Below are 17,383 nucleotides of genomic sequence, written 5' to 3'. Positions count from 1 at the left end.
CAAATTATTTTGACTGAGTGTCAAAGTAGTTTGACTATTGGAATTTTGATGATGAATGTATATAAAACTCAATCTATGCCGTCTAATTATTTTTGGTGCAGGTGTATCGAAAACAGGTTATATTAGACTTAGTCTTAATGAGGTTCATTAGACTGATTTGGCATTAGATGCATTGAGTTACACGTAGTTAGACGTGCAGTCTAACAGACGGAATTAGACGTGCAGTCTAATAGACGTAGTTAGACGTGTAGTCTAACAGACGTAGTTAGACGTGCAGTCTAACAGACGGAGTTAGACGTGCATTCTAATAGATGTATAGTTAGACGTGTAGTCTAATTAATGAAAGTTAGACGTGTGGTCTAACTCCTTCAGATTAGTCTGAAGAGATGTATAGTTAGACGTGCAGTCTAATTAATGGAAGTTAGACGTGCAGTCTAACTCCTTCACATTAGTCTGAAGGGATGTGGTATTAGACGTGTTGTCCAATCCCATTAGACTAGGTGGTCTAATAGATCCTGCTATTAGACGGGGGCGTCTAGTTTCATTAGATGAGGTCGTCTATGTGAAATACGTCTAATGCTAGGCTTAAGCAGTTGCTTGAAGCTTGCACCCGTCTACCCCCGATCAACTAGTTGTACGCTACTCCTGCTCCACTTTCCAGTGAAGATCAGTACGACAGCAAGTTGCAACCAATTGATTAATGCCACGTAAGCAAATATTCTTCCCACTACTCGTTTTTGCATGAATATTCTTGAAGAATATTTGGCGCACTACCAGATTGGTACGGCCACGATCCTAGTACTCGGAGTCTGTTGTGTACTATGGAGGCATTCCAATGGAAGCTCGCCACGTGTCATTATGAAAGATTTGACCGTTGGTATCTGCTCCTTAATTAAAGATTCTGAAGGACAACGGAAGAACTGTCGGAACAAGAGAATTTGCTGGATACTGCTGTAATTACAGAGCATTCAATCTAGTCATATTGAGCGAGCTGCTTTCTTGTTTTTCTACTAAGTGTTCAATCAAGAGAGAGTTAGAATCAAAGAATTATTTTAGCTGAGTGATATTATTCATATTGTAAGTTGAACAGAGTCTGTTCTGTTCAATAGTGAGCTATTTGTGTAACTGTATTTGATTCGTAAGTATAGTGAATCCTTCCGATGATTGGAAGAAGGGGTGACGTAGGAGAGTTAGCTTCGAACATCCATAAACAAACTGTTGTGTCTTTTCATTCTGTCATCTTTTCATTCTTGGTTCTTAGCTTCAAATCCAAGCAAACATTTCCGCACTTGAATCATTCAAGAGTTTGCAAGGGTTTGTGCAGAATAGAAAGTGATCTAAATCCTTAACAGGATTTCTATCAAATCGTTTGTCCTAAGCCGTCATCAATCGCCAGACCCCCGACTCTATTGATTACGCTGATCTTATCATATTGGCTCTTTGATACTATCAATATATCATCAACGTACAAGAGTAGATAGATATAAGACTCATCTTGTAGTTTGTGCAAATACACACAAGAATTGAATCTACTTCTTGTGTACTTGTGCTCCATCATAAATTTGTCAAGTTGCTTGTACCATTGTCTCGACGATTGCTTTAACCCGTACAATGATTTGTTCAACTTGAAAACCCAATTTTCTTTATTAGCAACTTTGAATCCATCTGGTTGATAGATGTAGATTTTCTCGTTCAAATGACTATGTAGGACTGCGGTCTTCACATCTATTTAAGCTAGTTTCAAATTCATCTGTGCCACCAAGGCTAACAAAATTCTAAAGGAAGAGTGTTTAACAACAAGAGAAAATACCTCATTATAATCAACTCTTTCCTTTTAAGCGTAGTCTTTAGCTACCAATTTTTCCTTGTAGCGAACATCAAATTTTTCGGGAAATCCTTCTTTCTTAGTAAAAATCCATTTACAACCAATAGCCTTCTCCCCCTTTGGTAGATGCGTCAACTTGTATGTCTCATTTTTATGAAAAGATTGCATCTCATCTTCCATGTCACTTTTCTTTTTTCCATTTCAGTGCTTCAACTAACATTTGAAAAAGTGGATGGAACATCATCTATGTCTAGACGTGCATAGGCCGACATGTAAACAAACCGACCTGGTTTTTGAATAATTCGTATTGGTCTGTTCATAACAATTGATTCACGTTGTTGTGAAGGTTCTTGGGTCGGAACCTCTTCATCATTTGACTCTTCGTCTATCGGTGGAGAGTCACTTATAGTTGGGCTTATCTTTATCTACTCAAACTCTACATGTTGCGGAGTATAATCAATGTTGTCTGCTGTTACCTTATTCAACATTGAATAATCGTCAAAAGTAACATCTCTATTGATAATGGTTTTCTTTGCATCCAAACACCAAATGCGGTATCCTTTAACTCTAGTAGTAAATTCTATTAAAAGAGCTTTCTTTCCTCGTGGATCTAACTTTGATTCAACTACACGATAATATGTTATAGACCTAAAAATATACAAAGTATTATAATCAGTTACAAGTTTTCTAGAATATACCTCTAATGGAGTCTTGCCACCAAGTGAAGATGATGGTAGACGATTTACCAAATGTTGAGCGTATGACAGCTTATGCCCAAAATTTTCTGTCTAACCCAACATTAGACAATATACATCGAACTTTCTCCACCAATGTTATGTTCATACGTTCTGATACTCCATTCTGTTGTAGTATTTTTCTAATTGTGAAGTGTCAAACAATGTCACACTCTTGACATAACTTCCGGAATTGATCATTCTTGTATTCTCCACTGTTATCGGTTCGAAGAATTTTGATCTTTCTTTCTGTCTCGTTTTTAACTTTAGTTTTACATAAGAAAAATCTCAAACATTCCATCTTTGTTCTTCATAGTAAACGCACATACTCTTCTGGAAAAAAACAACTAATGTAATAAAGTAATGTCTACCTCCAAGAGATGGGGTCGTAGAAAGTCCTTAGACATCTAAATGTACATAGTCCAAAATACCCTTGGTGTTATGGATAGTAGTGACAAATTTTACTCGTCTTTGTTTTCCCAGAATACAATGTTCACAAAATTCTAATTTACATGTTTTTGTACCTTTTAACAATCCTTGTTTGACAAGAGTTTGCATAGATTTCTCACCAGCATGTCTCAATCACATATTCCATAGCTTTGTTGCCTCTAATTCTTTATTGTTGTCGGAAGTTGATACAGTTGTTGATATCCTATTAATTGTACTACATTGTTTTTGTGGAAAACGGTTAAAATCATTTCATTAAAATCCCAAAAGTGGGAGGGTCAAGAATCAAAGATAGACAAACCCTAGCTATGATTAAAATATTACAAGCAAATGACCCTAAATAACCTAATTAGTAGCAATCAAACATACAATAAATAGAGATTACAAACAAAGATTACAAACTATATCAAATCCTAATTATACCAATCAGGATTTTTATTTTCATACCAACCTGATGTTTCAACAGGTTGTCCTCCCCTTCCCCTTCCCCTTCCTCTTTCAATTAAAGGGGGTGAACTGAAGAGATTGATGAATACTGCCTTTCACATTTTGATTTTTTTTTTATATGAACTTGTTCTTATTTGATAAAAAGAATTATTTTCCAGGATTATCAGGCTCTTCATATTGTTGTTCTCAACTTTAATTTCTAGAGCATTGTCTTCATTTACTTCAACTTCAACTTTGAAATCCTTATCAACTTTGGATTCCTTTATATTAACCTTGAAATTCTCTTCTTTTTCATGATTAGTCTGAGTATCTTCCTCTCTATTTTCATCAATAACCACTTCAACTTGATTTGATTGTGATTTTTCAATTATCTCTTCAACATGAGTAGGTTGAGATTCCACCTCCTTCTTCGTATTGCTTTCTTCTTATACATAATTTTCTTTATCTTTTGTTTTCTGTTCTTTAATCACATTTTGCTCTTTGATTATAGGCACCTCTGTTTCATTTTTCTGCATCTTTACTTTCTGACTATTGTGAATTTTTTATCTTCTTTCTTAGCAAAATCACATTTTGTCTTGCATGTTGGAAAGTATTGCAGAAAGAGCATATGTCTGGCCTTCACTCATAAGTGATTTCCATGACATGTGGTTTTCCTTTTATGTCTACTATTGTCATACTTTTCAGTGGTGTGCTTTTAGGATGCACCTCAATCCTAATTCTACTAAATGATAGGTGTTCTCCTCCTTTAGTAATTGGGTCCATGTATATTGGTTTACCCAATAAACCTACAAAATGACTAAGGGGCTTCATAATTATATATATATATATATATATATATATATGCAGGTATATTTTAGAGCTTGAACCATATTTGTGCAGTTTCTTTTGGTTTACTCAAAAGGTTCAAGTCTTCAGACCATTTTTCCAACTTCATATAGTTGGATCCTATATATGTATGTCCATTTCCTAGAATTTCCTCCATATTATATCCCTTCTTGATTTTTAAGGAAATATAGATCATGGACATTTGTTGAAATCTTCTTCAGCCCTTTTCTTTCTCATTGCTTCAACAATGTCTCTTTAGTAATTGGAAATGATAATTTGTTTTTCCCTATGTAGTTTACCACAATTATATTTTCCCATTCCTTTATATAGTTTTCTTCTACTTCAATAGGAAATTTAAATTCAAATGGAGAATTCAGTACCTCCACTTTTGTCTGTGTATTGCCCAAGTAGATTTTCCCTTTATAAGCATGATCTTTTTGCATTGTTCTTCTTCCAGACTTCATTAATTATCCATGTCGAGTTTCTCCTTATAGTAAATGACTTAGATTTAGGAGCCTTCATCAATTCCTTCATTGTAGCAACTGACCATTGAATAATTTCTTCATGTTCTTCTTTTTTCAACAGATTTCAGTCTTGAAGATAGTGAATGTTGAGTTGAATTATAATTTGTTGTGCTTTATCCTTATTAATGACAATTTCTCCCCTTTTGACATGCATAAGGAGCTTTGTAATCTAATTCTTAAGCCCAAACAAATTAGTTCTTTCATTTTAGCATATCTTACTTGTGTTGTTTTTCTGATGTTTTTTACTAATTTCTTCAGCAATTCTTTCAATTTCTTTTACTGCTGCTTCTTTAATTCCTTCTAGTACAAACTCTCTGACTTCTTTAGATTTATTACTTTTGTTCTTTCCCTTTCCCATAATGTCAGAAACAGAGTAATAGAATAGAGTAATTATAGAAACCCTAAAGATGATTACAGATAAACCACAATCGAGAGAAAATTCTAGAGTCGCTTATAAATACACAAGAAACTCTAGATTAAAAACACTTAATGAATGGCGCAAGACAATACCCGGTCGCCCGTGCCGATTGTGTTGTCCGCTTGTACCTATTGTGTCATCCGTGCTGATCGTATAGTGTCGTTTATGCCTATCGCTTTTCCTTTAATTAATGGTGATCCCGGGATTGATTTAATGATTTATGGCGCATGACAAAATCGTGTCTTCCATCCCGATCGTGTCTTTCTACCTGTGCCTATCATGTTGTTGTGCCGATCGACTAAACTACATTAATAGTAATACAAATTATTACTTTTCCTTATAGCTTTCAACATCACTAGCGCTCTAGAGATTACCTTAAATATTCCATTTCCCATTCTCAAGTGTAGACCTTTTGATTTCAAGGCCCCCAAAAAAGTGAGATTCTTTTTCATATTTGGTATGTATCGAACATCTCTGATAATTTTGATGGATCCATCATCATTTCTCATCTTGATTGAACATATCCCTTTTATTTTACATGTATTAGCATCTCTCATTTAAAAAACTCCACCATCTAATTCTTTAAAATCAAAAAATCACTCTCGAATTGGTGTCATATGATAAATGTAGGATGAGTCCAATATCCACACGTCAAGATGTGATATTGTGTGTGACATCGATAAAGAGTATTCTGAATCTGCATCACCTTTGTTTTCTGCAACATTTATATATTCAAAATATTTCTCTTTCTTTTTCAACTTTGGGTAGTTAATCTTCCAATGTTCTTTCTCATGACAGAAAGCACATTCATCTTTGGTAACTCTGCTTTTTGATCTTCCTCCTCCCGCTTTTGATTTGTTTTGCTGAAGGCCCTGACCATCAATGCTTAATATGTTGTACCTATTTTGTTTTTCTTTTTGTCCTGATATATAGTCTCAATTCGTGACTATATAAAACAGAACTTACAGCATAAAAATATACATTTCCCTTCTCATGAAGTAATGTTGTTTCTAAATGTTCAAATTCATCAGGAATGGACGATAACAACATCAAAGCAAGATACTTATCTTCAAATTTACATCAAGATTTAACAGATCTGATATTAATTGATTAAACTTAGTGATATGTTCATTCATGGTAGTACTTGATTGATAATCAAACCAAAATAACCGCTTCTTCATAAGAAACTTATTTTGATCACTCTTTTCAGAAATTTGTCCTCTAATGTTTTCCATAATTTCTGTGCAGAAATTTCGTTCTTCGTGACATACTACTGCTCTCTAGACAGGCACGATCAAATTGTTCCGCACGTCAATAGATTCATGATATTCCATTACTTTTCTTCTATACCATTTGGCTTTCCGACTTCAATAAAATATCTAGACCCAGCTGAAAATGACAATCTAAAACGTCACCCTATTATATGCCGAAATTCCCAATTCCATCAAATATTTCCACCGTAAACATTAAATTCGACATTGGGTTTCTCGTCTAGGATGACGAAGGAGTTGATGCCCTTTTGAAGACTTAGTCGTCATGCCTAGGACAAACCTTTGGCTCTGATACCACTTGTTGGAAAACATTGACAGAATAAATGAAGAAAACGTAAGAAACAATACACTAACATAATTTGATAAGTCGGTCAAAAGTTGCCTACGTCTCTGAGATTAAGGCGATCAATTAATAAGGAAGAAGAGATACAAATATTGAGTGCAATAAACTGAAGGGAAGAGTTTTTTTATAAACTAAGAAACTCCTCCGACTCTCATTATCCTCCGATGTGGGATTTTATTCTAATTGTAAAAAGACTTTCTTTTATATACTAAAAAACTTATTTCACTCTTATCATCTTCCGATGTGGGATTTTATTCTAATTGTAAAGAGAGTTTCTTTTATATACTAAAACACTTATTTCACTCCTATCATCTTCCGATGTAGGATTCTAATTATGCCAAAAACAACATATAAGTCATTATAGTTTAATTTTGTAAGACATTATAGTTCATGTTATAAGACATTATATTTTAGTTTATAAGACATTACATTTTAATTTATATAACATATTAACAATAAATTAAAGTTCAGTTTTAAAAATATTACAATTCAGTTTAAATAACATTACAGTTCAGTTTATAAGATATTACCGTTCAGGTTATAAGACATTACATTTTAGTTTATATAATAATACAACCAGTTTTAAAAATATTACAGTTTTAGTTTATAAGACATTACTTTTAATATTATAAAACATTACATTTTAGTTTATAAGACATTACATTTTAGTTTATATAATATTACAATTCAGTTTAGAAATATTGAAGTTCATTTTAAATAACATTACACTTCAGGTTATAAGACATTACATTTTAGTTTATTTGATTTTGTTTTGATTTGGCAACAAAACGATTTGAACAGCAAAACAATTTGGCAACAAAACGATTTGGCAGATTTGGCAAACAATAAACGTTCAGGTAAGTTCTTTCTTTCAATATTTGACAAAATTTATTTCTTTTTGAATTTATTTCATAAATCCAGGTTAGTTGATTCGATTTTTATTTCTCTATTTGGCAGATTTTTTTTTAAGTTTTGCCCTGTTTGAAGTGGTCCCTTCTATTGAGTGTCTAACGCTGCTTCTCTTTCAAATCCAGGTTAGTTCTTTAAAATGAATGTTTGATAGTTAGATTTTATAGCATTGTTAGATTATTTGTATGTTAGGCTGCTAGATGATTGAATGTTGGTTTATTTGATGTTAGATTAAGTGAAATTATTTGAATCTTAGATTATTGGATTGTTAGATTAAGTTAGATTATTTGAATGTTATATTATTGGATTGCTGGATTAAGTTAGATTATTCGATTGTTAGATTAAGTTGAATTATTCGATTGTTAGATAAAGTTAGATTGTCTGAATGTTAGATTAATGGATTATGTTAGATTATGTTATATTATGGGATTGTTAAATTATTGAATTGTACATGCTGATTAGGTTATGATAGTTTATTGAATTATATGTTAAATATTGTACATTACATTCAATATTTGCAGCATGGCACCTAAAAGAAAATAAGGTAAGGGTTTTAGCAGCGCACTAAACGACCTTGTACAGAGGACCGAGGAGCATTCAGAAGATCCTTTGCAATTACTTAACTCTATCGGGAACCTTGATTTAGACCTTGATGATGTCATGAACGTTTATAGTGTACCAAACACTAACCTCGATGATGATGATGATGAGACACAACCCCCGTCTGAGGAGCAAGATGGAGGTACTGGTGTTTGATTAAGTATTTTGTTATGATCCTATATAATTATGTATTTAATTTTAGGATCAAGATAGTTTTTGAAATGTATGTGTTATTTGAATTACATTAATTAATGGTTTTTGTGGATTTAAGATATGATTGTACTTTGTGGATGATTGATGTTTTGAAATGATGATTGTGGTTTTTGGTTATTGATGATTATGGTTTTGGTTATTGATGATTCTGGTTTTTGGTTGTGGTTTATATTTAAATATATTTAAAAAATGATTATTGTTTAGTAACGGTTTTATACATTAAAAAATCGTTACTATAATTTTGCTCTGCAACGGTTTAACAAAATAAAGACCGTGACTAAAACTTCTCAGACATCAGTAACGGTTTTCGAAAACCGTTACTGATAGTCATTGGACAATAGTAACGGTTTTAACTCGGCTAGTACTGTTACTGTTGTCCAATAACCATCAGTAACAGTTTTCGAAAACCGTTACTGATATCCAATACAGTTAGTAACGGTTTTACCTCGGCTAATACCGTTACTGTTGTCCAATGACTATCAGTAACGGCTTTCGAAGGCCGTTACTGATGCCTGAGAAGTTTTTGTGACGAGCGTGTCTATAACGAATGGTAACGGTTTTATTTGCCGTTATAGATACTTATCAGTAACGACTTTTGATACTTTCAGTAACGGTTTTCGCCTTACTGATACCTCTTTTTCTACTAGTGAAAGTTCAGTTTTAAAAATATTACAATTCGGTTTAAATAACATTACAGTTCAGTTTATAAGATATTACCGTTCAGGTTATAAGACATTACATTTTAGTTTATATAATAATACAATCAGTTTTAAAAATATTACAGTTTTAGTTTATAAGACATTACTTTTAATATTATAAAACATTACATTTTAGTTTATAAGACATTACATTTTAGTTTATATAATATTACAATTCAGTTTAGAAATATTGAAGTTCATTTTAAATAACATTACACTTCAAGTTATAAGACATTACATTTTAGTTTATAAGACATTATATTTTAGTGTATATAATATTACAATTCAATTTTAAAAATATTACAATTCAGTTTAAATAATATTACATTTTATTTTATAAAATAATACAGTTCAATTTATAAGACATTATAGTTCAATTCATAAGACATTATAATTTAATTTATAAAACATTAAAGTTCAATTTATAAAACATTATAATTCAGTTTAAATGATATTACATTTTAATTTATCAGAAATTATATTTAAATTTATAAGAAATTATATTTTAGATTATAAGAAATTACATTTTAGATTATAAAAATTACAAATCAGTTTTAAAAAATGTTAAAATTCAGATTAAATAACATTATATATTTTTTTTTAAATAAAATTATAGTTTAGTTTAAATAATATTACATTTCTGTTTAAATAACATTACAGTTTTAGTTTATAAGACGTTACAGATCAATTTATAAGACGTTACAGTTATGTTTAAATGAAATTAAAGTTCAATTTATCAAACATTACAATTTAATTTATTAGACATTACATTTTAGTCTATCAGACATTACAATTGAGTTTATCAACATTACAGTCAATTTAAAACAATTACAATTCATTTCATTTTATAAGACAATACATTTTAATTTAAATAACATTACAGTTTATAAGAATAAGACATCATAGTTTAGTTTTAAAAATATTTAATGTTAGCATGTTCAGTATTTGGAGGTACACTTGTTTGCGGTAGTCGTCTTCTGCGAGGTTGTTTTTTCTTCACAGTCGTCTTTCTTTTTTTATTTGGGATTTCATAGAGAGTGAGAAATCTATAACTCAATTATTGAGTTATTCATTCTATAGAGAATTTTATGATTCGATCAAAATTGAAAAAGAGCGCATTTTTTTTCCACCGGATGAGAGTCGCTATGACATGAATTAATGTATAAGTTTTCTTACAAACTAGTTAAATTTCCAAGATATAATTAATATTTTCTTTTCTCTTTTTATTTATTTATTAAAGTTTTAGTTATTGTTTTGCAAATGTGATAAGTAACTAGTAACTAAACTATAACCCTAAACCACTACACACATTACTAAAGTATCAAATTGATACTTTTCAACAATTCAATTACAAAACAACCAAGTGTCCCCAATCAACTACCCAAAAAAAAAAGTAAGAATCCCATGAAAGGTCATCACTTGCTTCACTAGGCTACAAACCAACAAATATCCAAGGTAATCCAACATATCTAACCACTTAAGGTAATTTTCCCAATATTTTATTTAAAAAAATTATCATCTCTTAAAATTTGAACCTAAGTTAGTATATCATTATTCATTTTTAAAGTTAAAATATTTTATATCTCCAATTTTCCTTATATAAATAAAAAAGCATAAATGTATGACCTACCATAATGATAGGATGTTTGAACTACATACGTTAATAGAGTTAACAAGTGTCTTCTACTGTGACCATAGCCAATTTAGGGGCAAAACAAATTGTCACCTTCTTTTCACATGAGAAGACCATTCACATTTAAAGCACTCTTTACACGAGCTGGTTGGTATAATTGTTAGAAAACTTACCATGGTTAAATGAATTATAATAAAACTATGGCTAAAAACATTTGATTTTGTATAATTATTCATATTTGATAATTGATATATGGGGATGTAGCTCAAATGGTAGAGCGCTCGCTTTGCATGCGAGAGGCACGGGGTTTGATCCCCCGCATCTCCATCATATTTTTATTTATTAATTTCAAATGCTTACCTCAAGATGATCGATCACACAAGACAATTGTTTTGTCACCAACAAGATATGCTAAGTTACCTAGTGTTGCCCACCAACAATATCTGGAATTTAAAGACCAACCAAGGATATACTTATATAAAGATAAAAGAAGAAATCTCGTCACATATGTGCCAACTTTCCTCCAAAAGAAATGACCACATGCTTGTGACGTAATTTATTTATTATCAAAAAATTATAAATCACGTACGATTTTTATAAAAGGGCCCAACCGGGTTCGAACCGGTGACCTCTTGATCTGCAGTCAAATGCTCTACCACTGAGCTATGGACCCATTTGTTCAAAAATGAAACACAAGGTTATGTGTCACTTCAATCTCAGTAAGTATCAAAACATATGTGCTAACATTTATTGATGATTTATCTAAAAAAAATTAGGTATATTTTTTGCCTAAGAAATCAAAAGTATTTGAGAAATTCAAGGCTTTCAAGCTGCTGGTAAAGAATGAGAGCATATGCTCACTAACATGCTTAATGACTCGTAGGGGTGGAATTCACCTATGTTGAGTTTAATGAATTTTGTGAATCAAATGAGGTAATAAGAAATCTCACAACTAACCATACGCCTCAACAAAATGGCTTCAACAAAATGGCTTGACAGAGAAAAAAGAACCTAACCATTATGAATGTTGTGCGAAGAAGTATGCTATTAAATAAAAGAATACCTAAAGATTTCTAGCCAGTTCAGTGGGGTGTACACATTCTAAAAAGAAGTTTCACAGCTTTTCTAAAGAAAAAAACACATGAACAAGCTTCGAGCAACATCACTCCATCTTTATGCCATTTTAAGATTTTTGACAGCCTTAGTTTTGTGAATATTCCAGATCAAAGGAGGGTTAAACTAAATAAAAGAAGACACTTCATTTTTTTTGGAGTAAGTAATGAGTCCAAAATTTATCGATGATATCCAATCTCCAAGAAAATTGTAGTTAGTAAAGATGAGGTGATTGACGAAAATGTATATTAGGATTAGGATTTGAAAAGTTATTTTCAATTAGATTCTTGATCTAGAATGGGAAGAAGAAGAATTAGATTAAGATACCCGATGCTGCATTGGCATTTTCCTTTTCAGCCACCACAATCTCACATTATGTTCTCTCTGCCCAAATCTCTAGATGATCACTAGCAGTGGCCCTAAATGATCACCCGCTGCAAGCAATATCAGGCAATTTAACAGAAAAAAGCATGCCTTTGAAGGATACAATGTTACTTATATAATGATCGAAGGATAAAAAAATAAATCTCTTCAGAAAAATATAAGGCATTAGTTAGACTATTTCACTGCCACTTCTAAGGATAACTATTTGATGGAAACAAGCATGGACAGATATTCGGAAGAGGATCCTCTGCTACCATCTTATCATGCTACCATGTTCCCCTCTCACAAAGAGAGGGGTAATATGGTAAATAAATAAAAAACATTTTTATTTATTTACCATATTACCCCTCCCTTTGTGAGAGGGGAACATGGTAGCATGATAAAATGGTAGCAGAGGATCTCAGGTGCAGATATTCACCTTTTTCCCTTCCTTCTTTAACCTACCTATGTGCCAGCTTTCATGCAAAAGAAATTACTACATGCTTGACTTCATTTTTATCAAAATATCATGTAGATCTTTTAAAAAGGGCCCAACCGGGTTCAAACCGGTGACCTCTTGATCTGCAGTCAAATGCTCTACCACTGAGCTATGGACCCATATGTTAAATTGACTTCATTTTGTTTTCAAGACGAAAAACAAGGTTTTCTGAGTGGTTCTGGAATTTAAATAGAAATGCTCTATCGAATCAGATTGAATTAATATATTGTAACATGTGTAAAGGTCATATTTTATTAGATATAATTATTTTATTATAAGTTAGATCAGGTAAATTGGTTGAGCTTGTAATGTTATGATCAACAAAAGTGGGGTTTCTAATATGAATATATGAATATATGAATAAATGAATACAAGCTTGTAATGTTAGATGTTAGAGAATTTCAAAAAATGAAATGGATATCTAAAATAAGTTTGAACCAATAGCATTAACAATTAATTAATATGAATAAAAAATTTAAGCATACCACATAGCCTCCTCTGGGATCAAGCTTTGTCACATTCAAACCAGTTATTCCAACTGCCTGTCAATTTAAGAAGTTAATGTCATCAACAAAAAATGTTAAATGGACCCTACTGGAAACAAAACAAATATGCAGCAAGAGATCACAATTTCTTCAGAAACAAAGAATGGCCATGCGCAGTTTGTGGGTTAAAAGTTAGTGAAGCTATGAAAACTCATTGTTTGTTATAAAAGTAAAACTTAGTCCAAAAAGAAAGAGAATGAAAGTCACCTCATTGAACTCCCTTTTGCTTGTGGAAGCATATGCAACCTAGTTGTTCCATCTAGAACCAAAAGGATCTTCTGTAAAAGTTCATCATAAGACGTTGGATGTCTAGCAAGTTACAACATTCCTAGGTAAAACCTGTATTATTGGGTGTGTTTAATAAAACTGAAAAATCAAGTACTAAAGGTTGAATACTGAAATTTAAGTATTCAATTAGTTAAGTGACTGAAAATTAAATGCTGAAAAAACTAAATAAAAATATATAAATTTAATAACTTCGATATTTTGATTTTGGTAAAATATGGAACTAATGTTAGAAAGTACTTAAAACTATTTTACCATTATTGTGAAATAATTTGATAAATCTGCATGTGTTAAAGTTGTCTTTAAACGCTCTTATTCTATTACCAAGTTAAATAGTAAATAACTTACTGAATTAAACCAAATCTTTTAGCTTAATTTGAACTCGGTCTAAATAATTAAGTGATTTTTAAATAACAATCATCAAATTAACTTAATTCAAAAAAGTACAAAATCATTTAGATTAAGTGATATGTTTTCAAACATCACCTTAGTAAATATTTGATTAACATGATCTACACTATAAAAAGTTGAATTTCTTTAATGCTTGAAAATGCACGATTTGTAACATATGTAAAATGAACTTAGTAACTGAAAATATGTTAAATTGGGAATTATTTGAACAAAATAAAGCAGTTTGCATCTTATTTCACCCAATCTCGGCTTTTGTCGGAGGATTCATGTCAGAACTATAGACTTATGCAATGTAGCCTTTAGAAATCAAATTTCTTGAAGATAATATGTGAACTAGTGAAAATTGGACAAAAGAAAAGATAAATTTACTGCGTACATGACAAAATCAGAAGACTTCCATTTGGTGCACCAGAAACAATTTTGGTTACAGTTTTTTTGCTAGCAATCAATTCTTCCATCAAGCTGTAGTTAGTGAGTAAACCTATAAAAGAAAAAGAAATAGTTGCTACATCCACATTAGAGCACAATTACAGGTGATGATGGAATATAATTTAAGGTTAAAATGCTTACATCTCCTTGATCTTTACCTCTTTTCACAGCCTGTGAAAAACTATCAAGGAAGAACTTAAGAATGATTGCCAGAAGTTTTGTCACCAACAAGATATGCTAAACTAGATAAAACAGACTCTCTGTCATAAAATTTAATAGACCAACACTTCTACTCACAAAATATAGATTGGAAGCTACACATACAGAATGTTAGAGGCTTTACAAAATTAAACTTATCCATAATCAATGTTACAGCAGTTATAGCAGTTACTTTAAGGAAATGTCTATATGTGAAGTGGAGTATTAATGATTGTCATATATTACAGAAAACTTCTATAATTTTATTTTAACCATTAGAAAATGGTCAACAGGATTTCCCCCAAGCTAATACATGTTAAGATCATCATTTCTATTGTTCAACTAAGCCCATTAGGTTAACATCAATTTTAATTTTTAGCAATTATGATGATATCAAGGATCAATTGGTTGATCATTTAGTCATCAGTAATGTTCTAGTTGGTCAGGATTAACAAGTCAAAGAAACCTGGTTTTGCAACTTTGCTCAACAATTCATGTTCCCTCCCCCATAAAGACTAAAGGAAGAGATAAAATGTTAACCAACCTATTCAACCCATTTTTAGAACAGCAAAGTATAAGACTCAAATGCTTACCAAGAGATGTTGTCTTCCATTAAGACCTGCAATCATGATCAAGGCTGGTTTCCTTGTATAAGACACAAATGCTTCCAAATTAGAACACCACATAGCTAGCAATGCATGTGATATCAATGTTACAATATCACCAACCTGAAACCAAGTTGAATCTCTGTTTTCTTTGATTTCTTAGTTAAAATGTCCAGCACACTCCTTTTCAAGACATTCTACAAAGAAGATAAACTTAAACCTAAATCAGTTAAACTCCCCACGATCTTAACAGTAATCTTCGGTCCAAAATCAGCTACTAGCAGCCTTCAAGTTCAATCCAATATTTTCAAGAACTAATCATCGCATAGAAAACACTCTCACTTCTTAAAGCATACTACTGCAAATCCGTCAGATAATCCAACATTAGAAGATAAGAACTAGCAACAAAATAGGTAAAATTTTCAGTTCAATCCTTAGTTAAAAATAGGAGCAAAAAGAAAAGAAGAAAGGAATACCTCTTTTAATTCATCGAGGAAGTGAACGGTGTCGAAGAGATTCCAAGTTGTCTCGAGTATTGGAGAATTCAGAAAAGAGCTTATCAACGTTGTTTTTCGCCTTCTCCTTTATCAACATGCGAAGGCGGGTTAAGATTCCAGTCTGTTCAGCGGAACATCTGAACCGGGAAAGGAAGGACCGACTGGTCAGAAATGAGGGGAACTGGTTAGGAGGAAGTTTATACCAATGGAAGGAATTGATTGCATGATGAGATGAAACAGACGCCGTTACTCTGATTTCGCCGGCCGTATCGCTCCAAAGATGAGGTACCGGAAAAGACCCACGCTTTTAAACTTTGCAAAATGACATTTCGACCATCTTTCCCATGTGAGTGCCCCCGGGTAATATATAATACGCATGAACTTCATTACATATTAATATTAAGACTTAGAGTGCATTATAGGTAATTCAATAGGTAATGAATTTCACGTGTATTATATATTAACTCTAATATATAAATCTCACCTCATTTGGGACACTTATTTTAAAAACGTTTTGACTCTTATTCATGACTTTCTCTCCAACTCTACACGACTCCCTCCAACGCAACCGCCACGGACTCTCGCCCTTCTCGATCTTGCTCCCAAAACCCTAAATTCTCCAACGTATCCGCTACGGACTCTCCCCCCTTCTCCCTCCCTCTCCCAAAACCCTAAACTCTCCAACGCCTCCACGGACTCTCCCTCTCCCTAAACCCTAATCCCATAACTTCCCCACCCCCACGACTCTCCGTTCAACGTCAGCATCCAGCAGCGGTTGAAGAAGACCAACGACTCTCCGTTCTCAAATGGGTATGTTCATTTTATGTTATAGTTAGTTGATTTGATTATTTCTTAGTTAGTGACTTGATTTTATGAGCACTATGTTATATACTATAGTTGATAATTCCTGGATGCAAATACTATGTTATGAACAAAGACAGATTTTGCTGCAACATTATGCAATGACCCTCACGTGTATTGCAAAGACCCTCACGTGTATTTCTCACACGTATTCCTCATTGAGAATGAGTTTTCTACTAGGTTTCATAGAAATTAAATGTGTCCAAAATTTCCCACAAGTTTTCTTCAATAAACTTATTAGATAGGGGCTCCCATCCATTATATTCATTGAAGCAAACTTTTGGGAAAGTTGCTACATTGGATTTCCACAAAACCCTAGTAGGAAATTCCTCATCAGTTATGGTTGACGCCATTTAAAAAATCAACAACAGAAGTAAGTAAAAATTGTGAGTGAGGATATTACAATACGCGTGAGAAGAATTACACAATAAGCGTATTGTAATGCTCCTCACGCGTATTATTAATACATTAAACTTTCTAGTTCAAATATTTATCGTTTAACTGTTTTCAATTAAACTCAAGTAATTTTCTACTATGATGGAGAGTGGAAAATTATGGATGGTGTTAGTCATTTTGATGCAAAGTCATCTAAAGGTTTGGATGTTCCCCTAAATTTTGACAAATTTAGATATGATTTAGTGTTTCAAATCAAGTATAATACTCCGGATATGGATATTAAATTTTCTACTA

At 32.2% G+C, this 17,383-nt stretch overlaps 3 non-coding genes and 1 pseudogene across 3 annotated transcripts; 1 reads left to right on the top strand and 3 right to left on the bottom strand.

The window, feature by feature from the left end:
- Positions 1-11,141: 11,141 nt before the first annotated feature.
- Positions 11,142-11,214, top strand: TRNAA-UGC. The gene has a single exon. It is a non-coding gene; the product is annotated as a tRNA-Ala (tRNA).
- Positions 11,215-11,488: 274 nt separating this feature from the next.
- TRNAC-GCA lies at positions 11,489-11,560 on the bottom strand. The gene has a single exon. It is a non-coding gene; the product is annotated as a tRNA-Cys (tRNA).
- A 1,349-nt stretch (positions 11,561-12,909) lies between these two features.
- Positions 12,910-12,981, bottom strand: TRNAC-GCA. The gene has a single exon. It is a non-coding gene; the product is annotated as a tRNA-Cys (tRNA).
- A 366-nt stretch (positions 12,982-13,347) lies between these two features.
- On the bottom strand, positions 13,348-17,046 carry LOC124935212 (annotated as a pseudogene).
- Between the last annotated feature and the right edge of the window lie 337 nt (positions 17,047-17,383).

The sequence above is a fragment of the Impatiens glandulifera genome, chromosome 4, assembly GCF_907164915.1.
Source record: "Impatiens glandulifera chromosome 4, dImpGla2.1, whole genome shotgun sequence".
NCBI classification, from domain to species: Eukaryota; Viridiplantae; Streptophyta; class Magnoliopsida; order Ericales; family Balsaminaceae; genus Impatiens; species Impatiens glandulifera.
The sequence above is the reverse complement of the archived record's forward strand: the minus strand, read 5'-3'. Positions and strand labels throughout refer to the sequence as shown.